The sequence below is a fragment of the Hermetia illucens genome, chromosome 3 (assembly GCF_905115235.1).
Source record: "Hermetia illucens chromosome 3, iHerIll2.2.curated.20191125, whole genome shotgun sequence".
In the NCBI taxonomy this organism is placed as follows: domain Eukaryota; kingdom Metazoa; phylum Arthropoda; class Insecta; order Diptera; family Stratiomyidae; genus Hermetia; species Hermetia illucens.
This window is the reverse complement of record NC_051851.1, coordinates 130,144,639-130,159,081: the sequence shown is the minus strand read 5'-3', so window position 1 is coordinate 130,159,081 and position 14,443 is coordinate 130,144,639. Positions and strand designations below refer to the sequence as shown.

The window sequence follows — 14,443 nt, the reverse complement described above, 5'->3', positions numbered from 1 at the left end:
ATCTACTCATTGGTGTAGTATAACGTGTTAGACGCAATCGTTTACAATTACCTGAAATGTGCTTCAGCTCACTCAGGACTTCCCAAAACGCTTGCACCTTGCGGCTTTGGGGCAACCCACTCGTCAGCCATCTTGGGTTCTACTACATGGCGTAGGCAGCATTAGAATTGTCGCCCGTATGTGATGCCACTTTGGCCTTCCGCTCACAATGCGTGCGATTTCCAGCTCTGTGCGCCGAACAAGTTCTTCATTTGAAATAGTATCAAGTCAGCGTATTCGCATGATTCGGCGCAGACAGGTATCGACGATGGATTGGCCCCCAGACACTGGGGTCAGTTTGCATGTACTACTGTATATGGCATATAGCACACAACAGTCTCAACTTGATGTTGTTGTTAAAATAATTGTATTTCCAGATTTTAGACAAGGTAAGGAAAGCGGATCTAGCGCTTTTAATGCGTCGGGCAATATTCAGTTTGGAGCCAGCGTCGGCCGAACCAACGCTTCTTAGATATGCAAGTTGATCAGCGCCTTTCTATGCTCTGTCTATTAATGCAGACCGGGAGCGTACAATGAGCCGTCAGAATGAGAGCCTTGGTTTTGTTGGTGTGGCGAACAAACAGATGTCATCAACGTAGTCGATGTTGAACTCCATGGATGGTCCATTGAACTCCTCCGCGTCCTCCGGACAAAGCAGCATGAAACAGATCTCTAATTACAAAAAGATATAATATGGATGACAAAATGTAACTTTGGTGGACTCCGCTTTGGACCACAAAATCTTTTGAGATTTTACCTCCGTGCAGCACGTGACATTTTGAACCAACATATGTCGTTCTGATAATAGCTATTAGTTTCTTCGGAATGCTCCTCCTGCATAGAGCATTCTCAAATAATGAAGAGCAAGTGAAGCGAAAATCTAAACACTCCACACTGTTCGAAAATTATCCATTGAGTGTTGATGTGGTCAATGCAGGAAGATCTAGAGCGGATATCAGCCTGCTCTCTGTCGATCAAGCTTTGAGATGTTCCTCTATGCGTTCCAGGATTATTTTTGCGACGGCAGCAAACATGCAGATACCCCCCCAATAGTCACACTCAAACCGGGTGCTCTTCTTTGAAATCTTAACAATCATCCCCTTCTTCGACTTCTTGGGAAAGGTCTCAGTTCCGAAGATTTTGACTGCAGGTGCAGGGATAAATAACTTTGCGGGGAGACTATGAAGCCCATCGGCTTTACTCCCATTGATGGCTGAGATGATTTCCTTTTTGCTTGTCGGAGCAGTCCATCGCCGCACGTTGCGTTTGACTGGCCATTTCATCCTCAAGAAGAGGAACTTCACTATATGTGGTACGGTTAAGAACCGTGGTGAAGTGTTTTTTCTAACTCTTTAGTTGCTCGTCCAACCGTTAACGTCCTTCTCAGGACCATCGAAAGATTCGTGACCACATGAAAGCTCTTTCGTGATGAGGTACACAGTTCTGAAATCATTGAATTCTATGGAATCTTCCGCTTCCCTGGCCAGTGCATTAGCAAGATCTCTTTTGTCACGGCGTACACTACGCTGAACTTCTGGGGCTTTCGCTCGGTATCGGAATTCGAGTGCGTCACGCCCGCCATCACTCACAGCGATGAGTAGAGCCTTCAACTCCATTCATGGATCTACTTCTACAGCTCAACAGTCCGTCAGATCGAATAATGCTTGTTCGGGCCGTGGCCTGCGTAGTTTAGAAAGGCACATTTTTAATGGCGGCCCGATGCTCATCGGTATTCTTCGGCGGGTTACTCAGTGTATTTGCGATCCGATCAGAAAGATTGCTTTCTCACTTTCGAGCCCCACCTCGATCTTAAAGTTGAGGCCTCGTAGCTCTCCAAACCTGCGAGTGACGGACGCAACACGCAAACGAAGGCAATCGGCCATTAGATGGGGATGCCTATCGTGACCGATGCCAGCGCCTCTCTTGTTGTGTACACCCAAAAGATTACTCCTCAATCTACTGTTCACCGCAAAGTAGTCAATTTAATTGCTCATTGGGTGTCGGTCAGTTGAAACCCAATTGACCTTAGGGAAGACTCTGTGCTCGAACAATGGGCTACCAAAGACAAGGCAAGGGAAGTTTCAGAAATCCGAGGAGCCCAATTAGCGCTGTGGTGCATCGTTTTGATGCCACAAAAGCTCCTAAGACCGTGGCTGCTGTTGTGAGAGCAGGAAGGCAGAGTCCAGCCGGGTCAGATCTTTCGAGCCAGCCCGTAGCATCCACGAAAGAAAGTAGCTCTCCCATCCTGCAGCTAGAAATCTGTCTGTAGCCTGACTCTAGCTAGAGCTGGGCAATCGCAGAGGAAGTGCCTGAGGGTTTCCCCCTTATTGCAGGTGGAAAGCCTGTAATACAAAGATGGAATCCTAGAAGACGGACTGTTCAATGAACACACATAATGACGGAAGTTTAATGAACTTCTTGGCGACAAAGTTTTGCTCCCTAGGCTACTAAGGACTCCTTTGGCGATAGAAGATTAATTAGAAGCTCTGAATTGCACACCTTTAGAGTGCTTCGAAGAGGCTTTCCCGAGGCCAACGTCGTAAAACAGTCCATGGTGGAACCGAGAATTGACTCCGCAGCTTCGGCAATATGAATTGTAGAGTATGCCGAGCCTTGCGGCATGGTCCCCTGTGGGGGAATGTCCCATGCAGTCAGCTGTAATATTCTATGTATTTGTAGAATTCCACAAACCTTCTACAAATATCATTACAGCCGCCAAGTCCGTGTTTCTCCACCACATGTTCGAGTGAGGTATTGTCAGAGTTCACCTTGGCATTCAAATCAACCATCATGATCACAATGTCACCTTTAGGAAACCTCCCCTGAACTGCGTGCAATTGCTCGTATCCTTATCCATAATTGTGATGCTCCTTAACCTCAACCGGAATTTGCACTAAAAAGTCTGTCAAAAACCGGCTCCCAGGTCAAGCCGGTAGTTTAGTTTATCTAGTTGAAATTCCCGAGTTTGAGAAAGTAAGCATTCTCCAGAAGCGGGTCTTAGTACGTTCTTGATATCCAAAGATGTTCTCCGTGGGGTCAGTCCCTATCCTAAAATTTGCAGGTTGCTAACCCACAAATTTCTACCCCTTCTAGTCATCCCTTACGACAGCCAGGGGAGACTTTGAATGTATTCTTAAGCTCGAATTCACAGAACTCTAATGTTAAGTTGATGATATTTAATGGGCGGGGGGTGGGTTAACCTCAATATAAGTTGTAAACACAGAGTTGCGTGCGACCAGGCGCTTTTCATGTGTTACGGATAATGACATGGCCCACCGGGTCAACTAAGAATATCGCGTGTACATAAGTGTGAATAAGGAGCAGCGAACAAGCAGAAGTTTCCCGTCCTGTCTGTTTCCGTTACCTGTTCTTCCCTTTTTTGGGAAGTAAACCTCGTTAAAAAATTCGAATTCGAGTGAAGGAATCGGTGCTCCTACCAGACGAATTACGATGGCGCTCCACTACATTGTAGGGGCTCCGTTCCAAATATGCTCCCTACCTTTGGAGGTAACCATGGTTCTTTGTTTCAAGGTTGACAGCTTCCTCAATATTCGTGGAAAAAAATGTTTGAAAACCTTTAAATTCTTTTAATGGGACCCTAGAGACAAGAAGACAGTACCCAAAATACTCATAGTTTAGTCTTGGACGTTTGCAGTTGTGCCGCTGATTTGGACGTATCAACTACACGAATTTATCGCCCGTACATATTATCGTATCACATATTTCGAGCGGAATCCAACAGGGTATATATATCGACTCCATGACGTGTTCATAACCCGCTTTTTGGAATTAAGTCATGTTCCGGAATAGGAAGTTGTCAATCAATTTCATTTGATTGTGAAAAATAATCGAGTTGTCCCTGCAATTAGACAACAAACTTTGAAGCAAGTTTCACTTGTGCTCGGTGTGGAGTCGTCAACAAACCAGACTGACCAAAGGAACGATTCGTATACTACACCTGTAAGGCATCCATTGAACCCAGTAATCAGCAGAAGCTTAGTAATTGGGGATATTGACCTACTTTATGATGAGATTTTGCCCTTGTTCCACGTCGTATTCATAAAATATGCTTAGAATCTCCAAGCCGTTAGCCCAAATACCCCAAAACTAAACTTAACTTCAGCCACTAATACTATCCTCACTGCCGTCGACAGAATTTTGGCCGATCGTTTAGCTAGCGGGATAACGGCGACAGAAACTCCACAACGAACATATTGGGGCGAGTGACAGAAGTATACATAGGAGAACTTTACCGTTCTGGAAATTGCGACTCAAAAAAATCGAGAAGTTGACGAGGGGTAATATGCCAAGCACAGAAATCTATGAGATGCTGAACTTCCAGTATGCTCCAGTTGCATCCGGAGGTATCCAAACAGCTTTCAGCGAAGGACAGACAAAACTTTGTTCTTCTAAAACCAAAACAGATTTTGTAAAAATCTCACAAACTCAGATCGCGAAAGTGACCTTGATCCAGAGCGGGCAGCAGACTTCTGGAGAAATGTTTGAAGCGAACCCAGCCGTGCAAGCTAGAAGATGCATGGCTCCCACACCTTATGCGTTCATGCGAAGTCCTCTCCGAAATGAGAGTTTACCTCCGTGCCTTTTACGACACCATGTCATGATATCTACATGTTAGTTTCTCTAGAATGTCCTTCTTGTGTAAGGCACTCTTTGTTCATGCTGCCGAAAACCTTCTCGAAATCGATAAAGAACAGGTGAAACCGAGATCCGCTGGGTGTTGATATGGTCATTGCAGGTTGCTTTAAAGCGGAAGCTATCGGTCAAGCTTTCAAGATATTCTTTGATCCATTTCAGGAATACCTTATGCGGGGAATAAGCAGATACCTTTACAATTGTCACTCTCAAGATGGGTGTTCCCTTCTTAATATCTATGGGAAAGGTTTCAGATTCCCAGGATTTTTTTATGGGCGGATTCAGTGAATCTGCGGAAGGTGTAGAAGCAGCGATAAGTAGCTGTGCGGAGAGACCGTCAAATTTTGCAACTTGACTTCCTTTAAGTGCATTGATGGCCGATATAGAGGTGCTACCCTTATCCGCATGTTGTAATATTAACCACACTCAAAAGAGGCGGCACTCTACCGGGTGTGATGGCTAAGAGCCGTGGTAAAGTGCTCCTTCCCACGTTTTCAGTTGTTCGTCATTATGAATTCCCGCGAGCTCGAGTGTGACACTTAATCTTTTGCTTTCATCGGTCTCTTCTCCAACTCCGAAGATAGCCAGATATTGTGACACCATTTCGTAATGTGTCCGACGATCTGGGTAGCATCCGATGAAAGAATGTTTTTGATATGTGCTCAATGCTGCTCGATATTCCCAGAAAAGTTACTGAAACCATCTGTATTTCCATTAGCAAGATAGTTCTTCCACTGCGAAGGACACCTAAATCGTACAAGCGATCGATGTTCAACTTCGCGGGTTGCAGTTCTCCAAGACTGTGAGAAGTGGCATATGCAACATGGAGGCAAACGCAAGCGATCATTAGATGGTCATCCCTTTCAAGCTCAACGTCAACCTCTCTTGTTAAGCAGTTATGGAGACAATTCCTAATTTTATTGGTGTTCGCAAAGTGGTCAACTTCCTAATTTGTACTCTGTCGGTCAGCTGCAAATCAACTGACCTTATGACAAGCTGTGCTCGAACAATATGTGGTAGCGGTGGAAGCTGCAGAAATTTACAAACCTCACACCATTATCGCTTTAGTCGCTTATATCGTACTTCTCCATCACCCTCACGTTTCCTTTACCAAGCCTCTTCTGATTACTTGTATGTAGTTACTCAGTAGAAAACATCCTTTTCCAAAACATTGGAAATCTGCGTTGGTGCATAGAACTGCACAATTGTAATGCTCTTTAATTTGAATCTTACAGTCAGTATCGTGCCATAAACCGGATCCCAGGTCCAGAAAATATACCTTGCTGTTGCCGTCAGTAACAACATGGCACTGTATTAACGTCTGAGGAGTAGGGTAGGTAGTATCAGTGTGCATTTCCTACTGTTTCTATGACTGGCAACTCAACTCTATATCTAGGAAGGCAGGTAGAGTACATTACTTGTACTGTAGTGACCGCTGCCATTTACGTTGTGGATTTGCCTTTAACGTACGTGGGCTGGGACATAGAGAATGGCTTTCTCTCCATAAACAACCTTAAGTGGATGTCCGCGACCCAGGTCTAGGGTCCTTAACCCAAAAGAGGTAAGACTGATTGGTCGAAAAACCTTTGCGGACTGTTGGCCGGACCTGCCCCTTTCGGTATGAAAGCTACGCGTGCGCGTCTCTAAGACCCCAAAAGATACCGCTCCTGTAAGGTGTACTCTCCAGAGCCCACCATCTTACTTCGCTCAACTCGTGAATGTTCAACTGGAATTCTCGACCGGGATGGAGAAAACGAGCATTCAAAAAATAGGACATGTACATTGAGTTAGAGTAAAAACCAGTTGACGGGGTAGTAGCGGTAGAAAAGGTCATCTTAGGGAAAAAGTAACTCAAAAGACATGCTGCAAATGCTTTACAGCCGAAGGATCCGAACAATGGCCTCAACTTTGCTTTCCTTAAATTGAGCATCACATCAGCTGGGAAAGCAGCTATGCTGCTAAACCATCAGATTGTTGTAGGTAGTAGTAAATTAGGGTCATCAACCCATATCGAAAACGAGACCCGCACAAGACTTAGTCTTGCCGTCTATTAACCAAAAAATGCTTATTTCATCATAATTATTGCACAACATTGTAATTATAGAGATGTCACCTGAGTGAAATAAAATGGCTGCCAAGAAAGTAAAAAACGCGCTGAAGCTGAATTCGCAACGGCAATGGTGCAAAAAAATCACCTTTACAGATGTTGCTCCTACATTCTAAGAGTGTGCAAATGGGGAATGCTTACCAGTAAGTAACTTAATTGCGTATACGTTTCAGAAGGAGTTTCTGTAGCATCGAATGAGAGAATAAGCAAATTTGTGATGGAACTTGGGAGTATTTATAAAGGGCAGCAAAAATTACTTCAAAAAGCTTAGAAGGCTGACATAAACAGTTGGAACATGGTCTCCAAGGAAGATGGCAATTAACAGTGTTTAAAGATCGGTAAGGCAGGAAAAGCATAAATTAATTATCCTTATCTGGACACAACAGAAGACGCCGCCAACAATAAAAAAATAAAATGTACCAACCCTTAAAGACATGAATAGTCTGCCTAAGCGACAATATGGGTTTTGCATACCTGTACAGTGCCTGCAAAAAACAAGGCTTTGAACCAGGTTTCACAGATGGCTTGGCCTGTTTTTCACTGAACGGCACCCATAGGGAGCTGAGGCCTAACTAACGGAAATTGTAAAGAGAATGCTAGTTTGACCTGACCACGAACTGCAGGAAAAGTAATAGCATGAAGGCGGAAGCCAGTAAACATAGCGTCACCTTCAAGTTTGCTGTCATATATCTAGGGATGATGGACGATGGCAGGATGGGTTTCAGAAAGGTTTTTAGAATATCCCTGTGAAAAGGCGACCACTTTGGCATTCGTAAGAATAAGTCAGAAGATCCAGTCTTTGAAACGGTTGAAGATTACTTATAGCTAGAGTGTTATCGTGCATGCTGTCCACTCGAGCAGAGACGCTGACGAGGTGGCAGCACCAGAAGAAGAGAAGTTCGGATTACGGTCTGGGTGTTTTCAGTAGAGATTGGACGAGATCTCGGCAGATCTCTGTACACAGAAGTTTATCTCTAGTATTAGAAAATAGACCATCGGGAAACTAACTCTTCTTCTTTTTCTCCTTCAGCCTTTGTCCCGTTCACAAGCGGGGTCGGCTCGTCATGATCGGTTTCGCCATTTGGCTCTATCATATGCCTGATCTGGATGCAATTTCGACGCTTTTAAATTCCCCTCCAGCGTAGCAAGCCACCGTTGTTTCGGCCTGCCTTTTGGGCGTTTGTCATCGACTTCGATGTTCAGACCAATCTTGGCAAGTGAATTCTCGTTAGCGCGAATCATGTGACCATACCATCAAAGACGCCACGATCGGTGCAACCCCATAACGATTGCGGATATCCTCATTTCGTGATCAAAACGTGTTACGCCACTAATCCAACGTAACATCTTCGTCTCCATTATCGCAAGACACTGTTCATTGTCTTTTATAGTTGGCCAACACTCAGAATCATAGAGGGCGACAGGATGGACGAAATTGCAGTAAATTTTAGATTTGAGACGTTCAGTGATACGTCGATTACGGGAAATCAACTACTATCTACTATCTATCTGTGTTGCTTTGAATTGAATGATCCTCTAAATTGGGATAGAACACTCGAGCCCCGGACCTTCTAGGAAAATTCCTGCAATAGGGAGGTGATGGTGAGATCAGTTAGATAATTCGATAATTTCTCGCCAAGGGATTAATACTCAATTGGATGCATTTTTTTTCGAAAAATGTAGTTTCAGTGGGCCATGATTTTATTCAGAAGTATTTCGTGGAAAATTGTAGTCCATGTCTTTATTTTATTCAAAGCTTTTATCTGTGTTTTATTAAATATTTTATTTAAAATATTACAAAATCCTAATGAATCTTTGCTGGGCCCAATTTTTAATATTTTTTTTCATCAAATTCGTAAATACAAAAAATTCATCGACGCGAATAATAAACGGCATACCGGCTGAACCTGGACAATTTCGATTTGCAGTGGCTATGACAACCAAGACTTCTTATGACCCGATTTGTTCCGCAGTCTTGCTTACAGGACTGCACGCACTTACAGCGGCACATTGTATCGATGATGACTCGCCTTTTGATAGGCGAATTATCGCAGGCGATCTATACCCTGCGCTATCAAATGAGGGAAAGACTCCGCGATGCAGGGAGGAAAGATGTGTAGTTAATTTTCAGAAACATCCCCTTGCTTCTTCTAAGTGCTGCGATTTGGCCGTTGTAAAGTTAAATAAACCAATAACTCCATCAAAGAATATAGGGTTCGTACCTATTGCGACCGACCAACTCAAGGAGAGAACCTTGGTCATCACTCTTGGATTCGGGCGGAATGAGAAAAATGACAACGAGTCGAGTCGAAAACTACGTTTTGGAATATTTCCGGTTACCAGAAAAAATTGTAGTGACAATGGTGGAACAAGTTATTCTATTCGAAAGAACTCCATCGGTCAATATCCAGTTTATGAAGACGTAGGTGGTCCTCTGATCAATATTGAGCCACCATATCGGTGTTACGGAATATGCGCAGGAGGTGAGGGAGACTTAAACACCTATGTAGACACCGCTCAATCTAGAAGATGGATTCTGAATTCGGTTTTGGTTTTGGTTGATCCAATGAACGCATCTTCAGCCGAAGGTGAATCTCAACTCCAAGGAACAGTTCCCGTTGCTTGTTTACTCATTTATGCGTACTTATGGTGACGTGTATATATTGATTCACGCAAGCTGGACCGAATAGTATGTAAAGTTTTTGAAAGATTCGGTGCTTGAATGAAGTTTTTATTTTAAACAGAAATGGGTTTTATTTTAAAGTTTACCTCTGACTTGTATAGTAGGTAGGGTCTTTTGTAAGACAGGTTATTAACCGCTACGATTTTAAATGATTGTTGAGATCATCATGTACTAAGTTTCTCATTCTAGTATATTTAGTAGTGAGTTACTGCGTGCCTCTTATGTCTCAACATGAAGTAATCGTCATACGCTCAGAGGGTCTCTCATGTATCGAGTCCGCCATCCAGGGATCACTAATTCATTTGATCCAATCGCATTTTACCCCGTATATGATTCCTTTCTATGCTAGGGATAATTGCATCTGTTGCCAATATGCTTACTACCTGGATTTTAGATAAGCGCTTCTCCTAAAATCTTTGTTCCGAAGAAGTATATATACATATATATTCCCGCATTTTATGTGGGCTACGTCCTTATACTAGGTAGATATCCCATTTAAGTACTCACTGCAGAGCTATAAGATCCCATTTCTCTTCCCTTGCAGACAATTTACTTCTAGGCCTCCTTGCTCGGGAGCGCTCACCTTTATTAGTATGTTAAATGGCACGCCGCGCGAAATAATTTTCAGTTTTCAGTCTTCGTGCATAGCACGCTTATGTCCCCGATCCTTCTGCACTTTTATATTGTGGCTTTTTTCAGTTCACTTTATTTACCTAGCCAATGCCACTCACTCCAAACACACCCCTCCTCCTGCTCTTATATTTTGAGCCATTGGCTCATTTGTTACTTTCGATAATGGCATGATCTATCAAGTTGAACACTTTTCAATCGGCAGCAGATTTAGTAGCTATCTTCTGAATGTAGAGACGCTAACATTGACCTCAAGAGGGATCATTACCTGATGGCTGACGGCATTTACTTGAGTGTTGTGTCCCACGGTTGTCTGCTATGGTTTCTTTATTGGACGGAAGGAAAAATTTTAAAAAGACCCTGCTGTGCCAGGTTGCAGCAATATGTGTGGGATTCTCTCCCACTAAAACCATTCCCCCTTTCCGACATTGTTCCCACGGAATCACCAAGAAGTGTTACATCGCGGGAATGGTGCCAGTCTATACCAGAATGTTTAAGTCACGTGCCCCAAGCACTTTCCAGGCTTAATCTAGTTTATAGAACTTTCCTTGTATCGCGATTGTCGCGTTATAATACGTCCGACCTCAGCATCTCTTCCACCGAATTTCGGAGTCCCTTAACTATGTTAGGAGCATCGTTCAACTACCCTCCTTCTTCTGCGAATCTCGAAAAATGGAATATAACACGCTCCCGGTCCTCACGTGTAACGTTGCGTGTGGGATAGTTGGGACTTGTCTAATCCGAAGCGATTCAAATACTTCCAACAACTACCGTGTCCCATACACAGTTTACCACGAAAGGATGTCATTCAATTTTCCGTGTTTTCGCTCGACCCATCTCTCAATATCCATGATCAGTTTGCAGCGGCCTTTTCCGGAACATTCCTCTACAGCTAGTTTCTGGTGACTTTTCGCAAGTTGCTGGTCACATCGGGCAGATTCGCTTGACAGAAAAAATGCGCCTCATTCGCTGGAAGATTCAAAGAAATTATTCCTGCGTGACGCACAGTGCCTCACCTAATACTGTTCCATATTTGCTGCGCACCCTCAGCGTAAATGTTTGGTCCGTCGAACTTACTTTCCTCCGGTTGAATGCATGGCCCAGTGCTATTCTGTTTTTTTTTTTTCATTTCTGTTACGCATTTGACTGTCGCCTCCTCTGTTTCTAATGAAGAGGTGGTCACTGTGGGTACAGTCTTCACTTACTTGTCAGACCATCCCTCTTGGCAGAGGTTTCAAATGTGATTTACCCCTAATTGCCGGATCTCTGGTCCATAACGTCTAATAACAAGCTATCTAGCATCTCATTGCCACATTTGCTGCTTTTCACACAAGTAGCACTACCATTATTTCGATAAGGTTCACAGATTACCACCACGTCCATATTCTACTGTCAAATGGTTTGGGAGTTGCCTAGCCTTACGAACAGGTCGACTATTCCACTACAATCTTTGAAGAGGTGGCTCTTTTCTCCACACTTCCTGCACCTTTTCGATCTATCTTTTCTTTTTTCTGCTTTTTACTGCCCACCTTTGTCCACGGCTTGGATTTTCGAACTGTCAATTCCTCACCTTTTGTGATTGTTGGGGTCGCAATCGAGGAAGAAGAGTTTTTTCTTCTTGGCCGCTTGCTAAGCATCAAAGGACTAACTAATATTCTGTTTCCCCGCGGTCTCACGTAACTGATGTTGAGGAAGTTTCACCCACATTTCCCTCGAGGCTTTGCCTAATGCGTACTCTTCTTCCAGTTGCCGCCTTCTACGTTTATCTTTTGCATGAGCAGCATTAATATTGATTGGGGGACTATCCGCATTCCCTTCGGATTCAAGTAACGTTCCCCTTGATAATGACCTTTCAAACCTCAGGCTCTTAGGAAAAGGATTCGTTGTGAATCTCATTTCCACTCCACTTTTATCTTTCATAGTATCAAATACCAAAGTGGACCACTACTGAGCGGCTGCGGTCGCTGGATATCGACGGACAGGAGCCTCCTTGCTAACTATCAAAAACCGCTACTGGGTTTCCGAAGCTCCAATTTGTATTCACGGTTGGGCATTTGGTCGCACCACCCAGCTTGGGCATGAGCACGTCCATGCGCTCACAACTCCTGATGTGTACATGTCGATGCCCATAACGCAACAACCGAGCGTGCCCTTATCCGCCTGGGGGGACACGCTTGATTCGAGATATGGCAACTCCCCACAGTTAATGGTTTACCATTTCAGGGCGTGTGATATAGTCAAAAACAACGGCAATGTCTTATTGGGAAATCTACAATTCCACTGAGTTTCCCCAAAACTAAGTTAATGTAGAGCTCCTTTTCTATGATGACAATATGATTGTCTTAATCCGCTTTTTAAAAATGAACGGGATTTTGGTTAAATCTTCAGATTATTCGTCTATGTTTAGAGTCATTTTTCCTAACGTGTTACTTGTGACTTCATTCAGCTTTCTGTACTTTGACCTACATCTTTTTTATCCGAGCTTCCTGGTCAACAATAGTATCAATCAATGGTAAGCCCCTCCTAATTTTGAATTACCATCCCTTGTTCAGCACTAACGTTTCTTTTTCAGAAAATTTAGTTGTGGATTTATTGTTCCCATAATCATTTGGAAATCATTCTCCTGTTCGTTGTATTCCCCGATATTTCCAAAAGTGTGGTATAAGTAAGTTGGTATTAGTGGCGCTTCGAGGAGCCCAAGCGGTTTTGATGCCAGAAACTCCAAGACCGTGACTGCTGTTCTGAGAGCACGAAGGCAAAGTCCAGCCGGCTCAGATCTTCATACCCAGCCCGTAGCATTCACGAGCGAAAGCAGCTCTCTCAACCTGCAGCTAGAGGTCTATCTGAGGTCCCCAAAGAATGATCTTCCTAGTGACCATAGCTTGGCTTTAACTAAACCTGGACTATCGCAAAGCAAATGCCTGGGGGTTTCCCCCTCTTCTCCGCAGCTTCGGCAATGAGAATTGTTTGGACTGGCGGGACCGTTCCCTATAGTCCAGTTCCCCAAGCGGACGGCTGTTAACTTGTGTGCATTTGAAGGCGCCTGGCCCAAGAGCCTTCGCGATCGGGTTTTGTTGAATACAAGCCAAATCCTCCTTTAAGGTGGTGAGCCTTTGCTATCTGAGGTCAGCGGCTACTAAGTACTCTGAATAGATTTCAACCCTTGATAGTCGTCAGCGGGGCACAGTCTATACCCGTTGCAATACTACCGTCTGAATCAGCCCGCTTATTCCCCTCTATATTCCTATGACCTATGTGTCCGGATAGCTGAGTGGTTAGAGCGCAAGGCTGTCGTACGGAAGGTCGCGGTTCAAATCTCACTAGTGGCAGTGGAATTTGTATCGTGATTTGACGTCGGATACCAGTCGACTCAGCTGTGAATGAGTACCTGAGTCAAATCAGGGTAATAATCTCGGGCGAGCGCAACGCTGACCACATTGCCTCCTAGTGTACCGTTACGGTCTTGAATGAAGTGCTCTAACACACTTCAAGGCCCTGATCCAACATGGATTGTTGCGCCAACGATTATTATTATTATTATATATATTCCTATGACCGAAAATTCAAAGGACGGTAACTTTCAGTGTGCCGCCCAAGGCGTTTCTGCAATGCCTGGAGGATGACGCCGCTGAGTACAAGGCTTCAATAGTGGCTTGTCGGTCAGAATGGGTATGTTACGCTTGGGGTTCAGATCATGCAGCAGCCATCGACAGGCTTCCAGTATCGCCAGTACTTTCGCTTGGAATAGACTGGCGCATCCTGGGTGACCTTTAGGACTCGGATTTGATATTGTGTCATAGTCTTGCAACACGCCGCTGGTCTTCCATTCTGCCCGGGTCGGAAAGTCCACAGCAAAGTTTGCCGTGAACTTCAGCTTGCGTGTGCCATAATCCATGGGGAATGCCCAGATTTTCGTAGCCGTATAGCTTCGCTATCCAGTAAATCCTCTTACGCTTCATTCTAATGTACTTTTTGCTCAAAGGCTGTCTCCATACAGAGACGTACGTTAGGATGGGGACGGAACGCATCGTAGCTGTGTATATCCAAAAATCCAACCTCGGTCGGAGATCCCAGTTCTTTGTAAACGCACACTTGTAGGCATAGAAGGCTATACAGCCCTTCTTAACCCGCAGTTCTATATTCAATCTCCAATTTAGCTTCGAATCCAGGATTACACCCAAATTCTTTACAATGAAGGAAAGAACCAATTTTTGTTCATTCAGCTGCGGTACGTGGAATTCTACCCTACCCTTGTTTTGGTTTGTGAATAGTATTGGTTGCATTTTGGTTGGATTTATGCCGAGCCCGCGGCTTGCGGCCCACAGGCACAT

General features: G+C 44.2%; 1 protein-coding gene across 2 annotated transcripts in view; it reads left to right on the top strand.

The window, feature by feature from the left end:
- The window catches only part of LOC119651134 (nitric oxide synthase), a 359,499-nt gene that overhangs the window by 268,564 nt on the left and 76,492 nt on the right, over positions 1 to 14,443 (top strand). The window lies entirely within an intron of this gene.